Below are 9,863 nucleotides of genomic sequence, written 5' to 3' on the forward strand. Positions count from 1 at the left end.
CCCGAACGGCCTACCCGAGCGCCGCCCTGCCCCGAGCACCACCTTTCCTACCTCCCCCGTTTCGGCCATCCCAGGATCCGCCGGATCCAGCTCTATCTCCGGTGTCACCGCCGCCTCCCCCGACCACCGCTCCAACTGGGGTCGTGGACTCCCTGCATCGCCACCCTTCCTCACCCAGGTGGACACCACCGCGACCTCTCCTGGTGTCGGATCCAGTCGGATCCGCCTCCAAAGGCGTCATCCCGCGCGCGGCCGTGGCCGGACAAGCTCCCCGTCCCGCCTCCTCTCCTGGATGCCACCGTTGCGGAAGCAACACCTCCCCCTCCACTTCCGTCAACGGCCAGAGGCGGAGGTACTCCTCTACGCCGCTCTGGTTCGGCGGGTCCTCACCTCCCTACGCCGCTCCGACGCCAGATCTGGGCCCTCCGGCCCCTACCTCGCCACCACCTACCTCGAGGCGGCCCACGTGGGTGCAGTTCGCCCCACTTCTCATCGGGGTTCGGTTGCCCCGATGCTGCAGGGCGCCTAGAGGTTTCCTCCTACCCCATCCCGCCCCGCCCATTCTACTCCCGCCCCGTCTGGGGTTAGGTCGCTATGCTCGTCATGGTGAGGAGGGGCGGTGGAGGTTAGGACACACCGGATCAGGGCGCCCAACCACCAGATCTCATCGAGGCATGGAACACGAGATTTGCGACGATGTTTACCATCAAGGTAACCTCTTCCTTCTATTCTTCTTCGAACAACAAAGCATCTGTTAGTCCCCCGATTCTCTCTTCCTATCTTGCAACTCACTATGTGATTCACTGAAAAAATCATTTTTTCTAGTGCAGGGAGCAGGGCGAGGGAGGCCACGACGACCATTGCTGGGGTCCCTCTGCCACAGTTGTGCCAGGGGACGGATCTGTGTTCTGTCACCCGCCGCTGACAAAATCCCCCCCCCCCCGGCGGTGACTACACGCGCCGGCGTTGGGGAGGCTCTCCTCCTCGGGCTAGTAGCTACAACAGGGAGGTGCTCTGCTTCTCCACCAACGGGCCAGCAGACTGCAGACGACTCCCAGGCAGTTTGGTGGCCTCGTGCTTCAGTCCGTTTCATTCCAAAAAACTGGAAAAGTTTGCTGTTTCGCTCTTGTTTTTGACAAGAATTTGGTGCTTCACTTCTGTTAATGAAACCACAAGCAGTATTTTTTCTTTTTCGATGCGGTTCACTTGTACTTTTGTATATGCAAGAAAAAGGAAGCATCATGTGCATGCAGTTCCTTTTTGTATGTGCCTGCAATGCGGTGTGTGTATGTCTGCAGTACACCCCATCGGTCATGTGTTTTTAGAAAACAATTTGTATTGTCGCATGTGGCCATTTCACTTGTTTTCTGTATGCTTGCAATGTGGTGTATGTACGATTGCAGTGCACTCCCGTGGTTCCCTTTGTAGAACAATAAAAAATCAACACCGAAATAAGTTTGTTTCTTTTTACATGAAGTCCACTAGTTTCTGCCCTGTGATTCACTTACATCAACCGAAACAATGCAGTTCTTTAGTCTGGGCCACGCGGTTCACTAACTTTGACCATGAGGTTCAGAAATAAGCGTAAAAAAGTTAGAAAAAAGAGAAAACTTATGGGGTTCACTTGCCTATCTGATGCAGTGCGGTTTTCATTCTGAAGCAGTGCGGTCGGCCGTATGATGTTGTTCATCCTGTAAGTGCAAAAAATTGTTACGGAAGCAAAAAAGGTAATGCGGTTCATTTCTTGGTAGTGTTGTGGTTCATTTACACCCGATGTGAAGTGCACTCTACTTTCTCGTCCTTAAAAAACTTATGTTTGAATTAAAGAAATCATGCAGTTCTCTTACCCGTCTGATGCAGAGCGGTTTTTCGTCCGATGTAGTGCGGTTTTTAGTCGGATGAAGTACGCACGTCGATTTGGGTGTCGCGAAAAACAGAGTGTCCGCATTTCGGTAAATTCAAAATTCCTCTTAAACAGTAAAGAATTAGAGAGAGTGTTCTACATGAAAAAGTTGCATCTCGTCAATATCTTTCCAAAGGCATATCATTTGAATCATTTCGACAACCGGTTTGTAAAAATTTCAAAAAAAAAACGGCCGCTGCCACTCGTCCTCCGTCGCACGATTTTCAAAATTAACTTAAAACCGTAAGGAATCTCAAAACCATTCCTACATATGATAGTTGCGCCTTGTCCATAGCTTTCCAATGACGTATTACACGCCTCGTTTCGACAAACGGTTCAAAAACTAGAGCGAAAACAGTACCGAAAATTTGAAAAAAAATAGAAAAACAGAATTCCGCGATTTACTGAATTTGAAACCGCTCTTAAACCATAATGAATTAGAGAAAGATTTATATATGGAAAAGATGCGCCTCGACGATATCTAGCCAACGGCGTATCGTTTGCTTCATTCCGACGAGCGGTTTACAAAAAATCGTGAAAAAACGCTCGCTGCCACTCATCGTCCGCCGCGCCATTTTTGAAACTGCTCTTAAACCGCAAGGAATCTCGAAAAGTGTTCAACATGGCGAAGTTGCATCTAATCCATAGCTTTCCAACGGTATATTATATGCCTCGTTCCGATAAACAGTTAAAAAACTAGATCGAAAACAGTACCAGAAAAACACTGCATGCAATTTTTTTTACGCGAAGTTCACTAGTCTCTATTGCAGTGATCGTCGTCAAAATGATGCGGTGCGCTTCTGTTGAGCGTGCAGTGCCGAAGTGGTGTGCAGAATAGTTATTCTGCTAATATTAGCAGAATAGACCATCTATATATATATATATATATATAGGACAAAACTATTCTGATCTTGGGATCAGAATAGCTATTTGGATCACGATCGGCCCTATATATGGCGCGATCTGGTAGTTCCCAAACTCCCGAACCGGGAGCGAGCACATGATAAAAAAAAGAAAAAGAAAACACACCCCAGCCCAGGCTAATCCCCAACCTCCCCACTCATCACGGGTCGAACCCCGCAATCGCCACCGCGCCCACTCCCCAGATCTGCCCGCCGCCGCGCGCCCTCCCCGGGCACCCCCGCCACCGCGCGCCATCCCCACGCCCCGCACCTACCCCACGTTGGGCCTCCTCCTCTTCCCCTGCCTTCTTCCTCGGTGCCGTCCCGGGCCTCCACACGAAGCAGCCGCCGCATCGCGATCCACCCATCGGCAACTCCCGCACCCGTTCGCCGCCTAGGCCTTGCCATTTCGGACCCCCGCGCCACTCATCGCCTGGATTCAGCGACACGGCCGCCTCAAACCTCCACCACCTGCCTCCGCTGCTCTCCGTGTTCCACCCTCCCCTCCGGCGAGCCTCCTCCTGACCTCTGCCTTCCTCTTCTCCTTCTCTACCCTCGGTGAGCTCTGCTCGATCCACCTGCTCGTCACCGTCCCTTGCCACCTAGCTCCTCTTGTGCTCCGCCCGACCACCATCTCTCTGGCCGCCGTCCCAATCACCCACTGTTTCTACCTCTGTACTAATCCATCGCCCACCTCGTGTCAGACATCGACAGTGGCATCAAACTGGGAAGTCAGGTGCCTCTCCGCTATTTCTCTCCCCTTTGCTGCTGAAATGGATGCTCAGTCCCTCATCTACATGTGTGTTTGAACTGCAGTGAGTATTCAATTTGAGCCGCCACCCTCTCTCTCTCTGAGGCACGTTCGCAAACATCGTGTTCGTCCCAGCAGCCCGGAGGTGCTCACTGCTGTACTCTGGCCATCCTATCCTGCCGGACGAGTTGGCCGCCCGCACCACTTTGTCGAGCGCTGGGGTTCTACCAGTGTGAGAGCACACACATGCGGCCACACTTTGACTCCCCTGCCCACAGGCTAGAAGAAGTTCATGTATTACTACTCATGGGGAAAGTTTGTTTTGTATAAAAAATATAGAAAAACATGGAAGTTCGATGCTTATCCGTGAGAGGCGGAAGGTTTTTTCATTTGTTTCTTTTTTGCGAGATGAAACTTTTTTCTTTTTATGTAAGCCAAAAAAATTGTGGATGTGATGTGTGTGCGCCCGTGCGTAGTACACGGAATTGAAAACTATTTTTTGTCATGTGTGTTTTCCATATTGGTTTCATAGTGTCTATTTTTTGTGTTAATGGAGTAAACAAAATAGGAAGTTCAAATTTGAGAAAGCGGCAAGATCAACTAATATAGAAACACTAAAAATTACATTGAATACAATTTTTTGTTAGTGAAGTTCAAGTTGGAAAAACATGATAAAAAAAGTATTCTCTCACTTTGCACTATAAAAAGGTATATCATTTGTTGGATGATTTCCCCAAATAGTCGCTCTCGCACACATATTCTATTTCTGCTTCCCTTCTCCTTCATAAAATTGTTACAAAAAGAGAGCATAGGATTTCAAAATTAGAAGCAAAAAAGCAAGCATTTCTTAAAGACAAAAAAATGTAGATGTGAAGTTCAGATTCTCCATCATGGATAGTTCAACATGTTCGGTTACGGCAAAACACGCATGGTGGATAGTTCAAAGATTGAAATTACAAATTTCCTCTGCTTTTAGGGAAAACCTAGAAGTTCAGATTTAAATAATGGAGTTGTTCGATGTTTATTACAAGACTATAATTTCTTTGTTATTAAATAAATAAACAAGAAAGTAAAAATTTACAAAAATGGAGCAGTTCGTTTTTTATAAATAAAACCCCAAATTTTCTTCATTGCCAAAGAATAAAATCAAGAAGTTCTAAAAAATAAAAAAAGCAGTTCGATGTATACAAACAACAAAAAATTTCTTGAATCTCAATAGCATGTGAAGTTCATGTTTCAGAAATTCATAAGTTCACGTGTACCAAATACTGAAGAAAATCATCAATGAAAAAAAGATTGTAAACATGGATTTGCCCCTGTTATTTTAAGATCTAGAAGTTCAAATTTAAAGAAGTGAGCGGTTCGATGTTTATTACAGAAGTAGGACTTTTCCCTATACTAATGAATAACACCAAGAAGTCCTAATTAAAAAATGGAGTTGTTTGATGTTTATAAAATCTTGGTTTTTCCCCGATACTAAAGATTAAAACCACGAAGTTTAATTTTACAAAATGTAGTAGTTCAATGCATATTAAAAAAATCAGTTTTTTCTCTTTACTAAATAATAAAACTAGAGAAGTTCAACTTTTAAAAGCAGAGCATTTGATATTTAGTTGAAAAACTCAGTTTTTTCAGTTACTAAAGAATAAGACCAATAAGATCTATTCAAAATGATGAAGAAGTTCAATGTTTCTAACAAAACTCCATTTTTCACATTTTTAAAAAGCACACAAATAAGTTGAAAAAGGAAAGTTAGAGCGGTTCAATGTCTATAAAAAACTTAGATTTTTTTCATTACTTTAGTGAAATAGAGAGAAGTTCGATTTGACAACAGAAGGAAGTTCATGTACTGCATGGTGTGTGTTTCGTATGAGAAAATAGGAGTAAAAAGGCAAAGTCCAAAAATTTTGTTTCCAGAAGTTCAAGTGCACAGACCAGGAAAATTCAAAAAGTTCCTCTTATTCAACAAGTTTCCACAAAGGAAGTTCAAATTAAAATAACAAAAAAAGTTTAGAAAATTTAATTAGTAAATGGATTTCCCCGTTTCTAAAAGAAACCTAGAAGTTCAAATTAAATTAATGGAGTGGTTCAATGTTTATTGAAAACTCGGATTCTAACCGCTAATAGAAAATAAAACCAACGTGAGGTTCCAATTAAAATAACATGGAAGTTTGGAGTTTATTAAAACCTAAGATTTACATGTTCGAAAAACAAAAACAAAAACCAATGCCATTTTGGCATTTTTAAAACTAACTCATAAGAATGAAAAACATTTCTTGCTAGAAGTTCAAGTGCTCGACGAGGGAAAGTTGGAAATTGCTACCCACTTTATGCACACATAATTCTCTCTTCCGTTTGTGCCCATGTTTGTACAAATAAATCAAAATTTAAACAAATGTGGAGGGGGTCCAATATTTATGACAAAGCTAGGATATTGATGCTAAAAGAAATAAACCAAGAAGTCCAAATTACAAAATAGAGAAGTTCGATATTTATAAAGAAACTCAGATCTTCCTTATTAGTAAAGAATAAAAATGAAGAAGTTCAAATTTTAAAAAAGGAGTAGTTCAATGTATACGGGAAACTCAAATTATTACCGTCTCTAAGAAAAATAAAACTATGAAGTGCAATTTACAAAAAAAATGTTTGATGCTTATTTGAAAACATATTTCCTTTCTAAGATTTTGACTAAGAAGTTGAAATTAAAATAACAGAGAAGTTCGAAGTATATAAAAACTTAGATTTGTTACAAGAAGTTCACGTGCACCTCCGTGCATGATTCAGAATTTATATTGTGGGACGTCCAACCTCCAATTACATGTTTTAAAAATGGCAAAAAATGACGTTCGACCTTCAATTGCGTGTAATTCGACCTATACACAAAAATGTGACAGAAGTTCAAGGTGAAAACAACAAGAAGTTCAATACTACAAGGAATGCATTTCAGGTGAGAATAAAAGTATAGAAAAATAAAAGATTAAAAGGGTTATTGAAAGAAGTTCAAGTGCTCTATCCGGAGAAGTTCAAAAATTCTTGCTAGAGAGGTTCACCTTGTATTTCCATGTTCGATTTTTTCCGTATAAAAATCGAATACAATTCTTTACTCAAAATATAAAAAGGTGAAGTTCATATTGAAATAACAGAGAAGTTCGGAGTTTATTAAAACCTAGGATTTACCTATTCAAAAAAATAAAAAACACAACACCATTTTTTGCACTTTTAAAAACAACTAATAAACGAAAAAAATGGTTGCTAGAAGTTCAAGTGCTCGGTGAGGAAAAGTTCAAAAAATTCTTGTGAGACAGGTTCACTCTGTATTTATATGTCCAAAATACATAAAAAATATGTTGTTTTTTGTGTTTTAGAATAATTCTCTCAAACTAGAGAGAAGTTCAAAGTGATAATAACCAGAAGTTCATGTACTACATGGTGTGTATTTCATATATGAAGAAAAACAATAAAGTAAAACAGAGTGAAGTTCAAACAGACATGCCCAGAAGTTCAACTACTTCATGCAGTGAAAAAAACAGCACGTCAACAGAGTGAGGTTCAAGCAGACACGTCCTAGAAGTTCAACTACTTCACGCAGTGCAAAAAACAACACAACAGTGTGAAGTTCGAACAGACATGCACGAGAAGTTCAACTACTTCACACAGTGTATTTCCATTCGCGATGAAGGCAGAAATCATGATCTCATCATTTTCTAATTTACTTCAAAACAATAGGAAATCATTTGTGTAAGTTCAAGTCCTCGATCAAAGAAAGTTAAAAAAATTATTGTGAGAGAGGTTTGTACAAAAGAAATATCATTTGTGTGACATTGACGAATGTATGAGAGAATTACAAATGAAAGTACATCACGGAAGTTCAACGTGAAAACAGCTGGAAGTTCAACTACTACACTGAATGAATTTCAGATGAAAAACTTTTAAAACCGTTGCGAGTATGAAAAAATGATCAACACGGGAAAGTTGCGTGTCTACAGAAGCTTTCCATCGGTATATCACTTGCTCAATTCCGGTGAGTGTTTCAGTGCATGTATGGAGAGCTACGGGCAAAAAAAAAGCACGTGAAAAACAGAGTGAAGTTCAAGGTTTCATACCGAGAAGTTCGGGTACTTCACGCGATGCATTTTTGATGAATCTGTTTCGCGATAAAGGCAGAACAAACGATCTCGCTGTTTTTGAAATTACTTGAAAACGGTTGGGTATCAGAGAAAACTGTCAACATGAAAAAGTTTTGCATTTTCCGTAGCATTCCAACGGTATATTATTTGCGCCATTCTGATAAAGTTTGTAGAAAATATGGTGAAAATACGTTTTTCGCCATTTTTGAAACTGACTTAAAACTATAAAGAATTGGGAGAAATAGTACATACCAAAAAGTTTCGCATTTGTTCAAGCTTTCTAATGCCATATCATTTGCTGCATTCGAACGCACGGTTAAAAAATTAGCTCGAAAATACAAACTCGGTAGAACTTGTACCGTTTTCTAAATTACTGTTAACCGTTCAAAATTAGAGAAAACTTTCAAAATGAAAGAGTAGCGCATTTTCATAAGCTTTACAACGCCATATCATATGCCTCAATTGGATTAGCCATTTGAAATGACGTCGAAAATACGAACTCGGTTGTTCGGTTTGCGAAATTTTATGTTTTATGAAATTACTCTTTAACCATAGAGAATTAGAGAAAACTTTCAACATGTGAAAGTAGCGGTTTTGCAGCAGCTTTCCAACGCCATATTATATGCCTCATTCCGATAAATGGTTTAGAAATGCGATCGAAAATACGATTCATGTTTTTTGTGTGAAGAAAAAACAGTTTTCAAAACTGCTCTTAAACCGCTTACATTTTGCCAAAAATTTAAGTTGGGTCATGATACTGGTGTCCATAGCTGTCCAATTGTATATCGCAAGCCTCATTTGGGCAATGTTGGCGGAAGTTCAAGCTAGTTCACAGGGAAGTTCAATGTACTACTAGCGGGGCAGGTCAGGTTGTGATGAGAATATTATTCTCATCCCATGATCAGAATAGTGTTTATGTGTGTGTGCGTGTGTGTGTGTGTGTATGTGTATATATAGGGTGGGTCTATTATGATAACACCCATAAGACCTTATTATGATAACACTTCTCCTTATTCTGCTAACACCCCGACCCACCTTAGCTACAACTCTTCCCCGCACCGTCGAACCACCACCAAGCCTCCCCCTGCAGCTCCTCCCCAAGCCTCTCCCCGCAGCATCAGTCCCGGCCACCCCTAACCACCTCCTTCCCCACGTTGTGTCTGGCCTCCACTCCTTCTTTCCTGGCCAGCCACCGGCCAACCGTGGCACCCCACTACTCGATCTCGTCGCTCGTTGATGAGAAGGGCCGGATCCAGGCGTTGCGGACCCGCACGATGCCCCGCCGCGGGAAGCGCCTCCACCTACCTATGCCGAGATAGGCAGATGTGATGGCTACCACGGGAGGGCTGGCCCATGCGGCGGATGCGAACTACCACGAAGATGGATCGGAGCAAAATAAGACATTGATGGTAAGTAGTATGACGATCACCGCCCACAACTCTTTGTGTTCTACTCATGCATATCATCTATGCATACACCTGGCTCGGATGCCACTGTTGGGGAATGTAGCATGCAATTTCAAAAAAAATCCTACGCTCACGCAAGATCTATCTAGGAGATGCATAGCAACGAGAGGGGGAGAGTGTGTCTACGTACCCTCGTAGACCGAAAGCGTTTGACAACGCGGTTGATGTAGTCGAACTTCTTCCAGCTCCAACCGATACCGAACGTACGACACCTCCGAGTTCTGCACACGTTCAGCGCGATGGTGTCCCTCTCCCTCTTGATCCAGCAAGGTGTCGAGGAAGTAGATGAGTTTCGTAAGCACGACGGCGTGGTGACGGTGATGGTGAATTAATCCGCGTAGGGCTTCGCCTAATCACTACGAAGATATGACCAGGGTTGTAAACTGTAGAGGGGGGCGTCGCACACAGCTAACGGTTGTTGTTCTATGTTGTAGGCACCCCCTTCCCCACATATATATAGGTTGGAGCGGAGGAGAGGCAGCCAAGGGGGCACCCCAAGTAGGAGGAATCCTACTTGGGGTCCTCTCCCAGTTCGGCCAACCTCCTCTCCTATTCCTATTCGGAGTAGGAAGGGAAGAGGGGGAAGGGGGAATCCTATTCCCTTTTTCCTTTCCTCCTTCCCCTTACCGTCTCCAATTTGGCCAGCCCATATGGGGGGCGCACCAGCCCCTTTGTGGCTGGTGCGTTTCCCCTCTTGGCCCATAAGGCCCATAT

The sequence above is a fragment of the Triticum aestivum genome, chromosome 3B (genome assembly GCF_018294505.1).
Source record: "Triticum aestivum cultivar Chinese Spring chromosome 3B, IWGSC CS RefSeq v2.1, whole genome shotgun sequence".
Taxonomy (NCBI): domain Eukaryota; kingdom Viridiplantae; phylum Streptophyta; class Magnoliopsida; order Poales; family Poaceae; genus Triticum; species Triticum aestivum.